The 3,422-nt window shown below is 35.7% G+C and overlaps 1 pseudogene; it reads left to right on the top strand.

Moving 5' to 3' along the window:
* LOC112025571 (receptor-like protein kinase 7) overlaps positions 1-2,626 on the top strand; it is a 5,019-nt pseudogene extending 2,393 nt beyond the window's left edge.
* The last annotated feature ends 796 nt before the right edge of the window (positions 2,627-3,422 follow it).

Genomic DNA, 3,422 nt, shown 5'->3' with positions numbered 1-3,422 from the left:
CGTGGCCTGGTATATGAGCTCTGTGAGGCACGTCAATGTGGTGAAGCTATACTGTAGTATCACGAGCTCTGGTACATGTAGTTTCTGGTATAGGTGTATACGCCATGGAGATGGGATGTGTGTGTGGAGGATGAGGTAGTGAGATTGCACTGGGGGCTGCTAGGGGATTGGAGTATTTGCACCATGGGTGTGATAGACCAGTGATACACCGTGATGTGAAATCCAGCAATATTTTGCTGGATGGGGATTGGAAGCCAAGGATTGCTGATTTTGGGTTAGCTAAGATCGTGCAAGCTAATGGAGGGGACTGGACCCATGCCATTGCTGGGACACTTGGATACATGGCTCCTGGTAAGTTTCCCTCTGTTGCATTTTCACAATGATCAAAAGAGGCTGAGTAAGAGAACATACAAATGCTCATTGGTCAAGAAACAGGCTAATTTTTGAGGAAATGTAATTATATATATATATATATTAAAAAAAAAAAAAAAGGACAATATTTCTTGGGCAGTGTGAAGATATTTCTTTGCCTCTTTCTCTTGGTGACCAATACCAAAGTCTAGCTATTAATTCTTGTATCTTGAAATCCTAGTGGCTTGAAAACTTTTGGATCAGAGTTAGGATGATAAATAGGATTTGAGATTTCAATAAACAAATTAGCTCTAGCATTAACCAATTGCTGTTCATATAAATTGATTGTTTTTCTTTTTATTTTGGTGGTGAAGAATATGCATACACATACAAGGTAAATGAGAAGAGTGATGTCTATAGCTTTGGGGTAGTCCTACTGGAGCTGGTCATGGGAAAGAGGCCGATTGACCTTGAGTTCGGAGAAAACAAGGACATTGTCTGCTGGGTATGCAGCAAAATCAGTAATAAAGAGAGTGTGCTTGACTTAGTAGACTCAACCATCTCTGAAGCCCTCAAGGAAGATGCAATCAAGGTGATGAGAATAGCAATCCACTGCACATCAAAACTTCCAAGTCTAAGGCCCTCCATGAGAATGGTAGTTCAGATGCTGGAAGAGGCTGAGCCTTGTAAACTTACCTAACATTATTGTCAACAAAGAACGCCAAAATGGTTCAAACGAGAGTCTGAAGAATACTGGCAAGATTGGAGCTCTCGAATTTGAAAGTAAAATTTAATGAAAGCCAGGCCTTGGAGCAATGGTCTAGTACATTGGACATCATCTTGTTTAGTCCAAATAGATTTATGAGCTTAAACTAGGTAAGAAATTCATAGCAAAAAGGGAAATTAACATTTTGATCTCTGCTCGTAAGGGACACAGGTACATATTTTCATTGTATTCTATATGCAATAGTCATCCTCACATTAAGCAAGTTACATCATGAAGGTTTTTTTTTTTTTTTTTCTTCTGCTTCTACTTTATTCAGAAAGTTCATAATTTGTCAACCAGAATCACTTGCTTGGTGTAGACTTTGTTTGGCATAAAATTATTGAGTATATAATATAGATAGATTAGATTAATAAAAGACAAAAGGTGGTAACAAGAGAGGCTGGAACAATAAGTGCAGGGCTTACATATGTCGCTTCGTAATAATTTTGTCATATTGCCACCACAGTATTAATGATTCAACATTGGAGGATTTACTACCTTAAAGAGCAAAGGTAGTAATGGGTCTTCTTACATTAGTGCTTCTCCATTTGCAATGGGTCTTCTTACTGAGAGTGGTCCTCCACACTGGCACCCAGCTTCACCTGAACTCAAGGTGTGCTTTTTTCTCTATGAAATAATCAACATTTTAGATTTTTATGCTTCTCTTGCATCAGAAGATAAATTTCATTCCATTTACCCAACATCACATCTGTATTTGTATAAGTGTGCTTGGGTTTCAGGCCAATAAAATAAATCACCATGCAAGAATGTTTATTACAAAATATTTTACGGATCCTTCCAGTTATGCATATTTCATGCCTTGCGACAGTGAAAAAAATAGTAGAATGAGAATATCTATTCTGATTATGAATATAAAATTAAACAAAATATATAGATATCTAGAAAATTTCTCCAACCTAAGTTATTTCTCGGACACCTGCAAGGCTGCAATTAGCTTTACATTTTTGTAATGGGATTAATAATGTTTATTACGTTGTTAACATCTGAGAGGATGTTGTTCAACATAAATTCTTTGTGAGCACAATGAATTTAGTTGGACTCCTTTTATATAACCAGATTAAGGTAAGAACGGACAACATGTTTCCCTACTAATATGAAAGGTAAACAAAGATCTATATGTGAAATAAACCAAATTGGTCAACTTGTTAAGATTTGATGTCCACCCACATACATAAAGGAGCCACCTCTGTCAATTTTCTTAGCTATTGTGCCCTTTCAACTTCACCATCAAACATCTCAAATGTTCTTTAAATTTTTTTACTGTTTACTCATAAGTAGATAGATTACATGGTTTCTTAAAACTAGTTGTAGCTTGAAGGATGTAATTTAAAGTATTTTTAACTGCCTCATCTCTTGTATACTTCCGACAGTCTGCATGTCAAGCTGCTGCAGCCTACTGTAAAGAAAAGAGGAAGAATATTTCTAAGTTAGCTATGCAATATAGTCTGTCAAATAGGGACTTTTCGTTTGTGCCGGTTGGAATGAACTCCGTTAGACAGGTAAACATTTTTTATTTCCTTAATTTCCCACATTTCTCAAATATACCAGAACTTTCTGATTTACAAAAAGATCTATCTCACAATGTTGAATATATGCATGACTGCTCTCTCAAGCCAGTATATGAATTTCCTGGGTCATGTCAGTTGCATTGAAATTGAATAATTGTTGACGTTTTTCTTGTATAAAAGATTTAATTTAGGAACATATAAAGGCATTGTTTTGTTGTCCTTGTGCTTGACATGATCACTGACATACATTCAGTACAAATAATTTACCATCATATAATAATTAATACTCATCAAGAAGATTTCTAGGCTCAAATTCTTTGAACTAGCGGCAAATGAGAAACTGGTGTATGATCTCTCGTTTGTTTTGTCATTTAAATTTGGATGTGTTTCATTTGATTCCGCTCCATGTAAAGTCAGGTTACAAATGTGCGGTGCACTTATGAATAGTTGTTCTGTGTCATTGTTTTTTATGTGTTATGTCTGGCTTAATGTAAGTAAATGTGATAGCATATTGTGCAATGGCGCAATCCTTTGCTTACAAAATGTCAAAAGTAGGATATCATTAAAAAATGGAAGTTCCCAAAGGGACATTGCAAAAAAATTGGATGCAGTTAAAAGAATGAACAAGTTTAAGGGGGAGCTGTTGTTTTAGAAAGTAGACAAATTTACTACTCGATGTTCTAAGAACTTAAATTGTGGAGATATCATACTACTTGGCATCATATCAAATTTACTACAGACGTATTTTCCCCTTTATATCTTTTGTTGTTAGTCAG

Source organism: Quercus suber, unplaced genomic scaffold (assembly GCF_002906115.3).
Source record: "Quercus suber isolate HL8 unplaced genomic scaffold, Cork oak 2.0 scaffold_259, whole genome shotgun sequence".
In the NCBI taxonomy this organism is placed as follows: Eukaryota; Viridiplantae; Streptophyta; class Magnoliopsida; order Fagales; family Fagaceae; genus Quercus; species Quercus suber.
The sequence above is the reverse complement of the archived record's forward strand: the minus strand, read 5'-3'. Positions and strand labels throughout refer to the sequence as shown.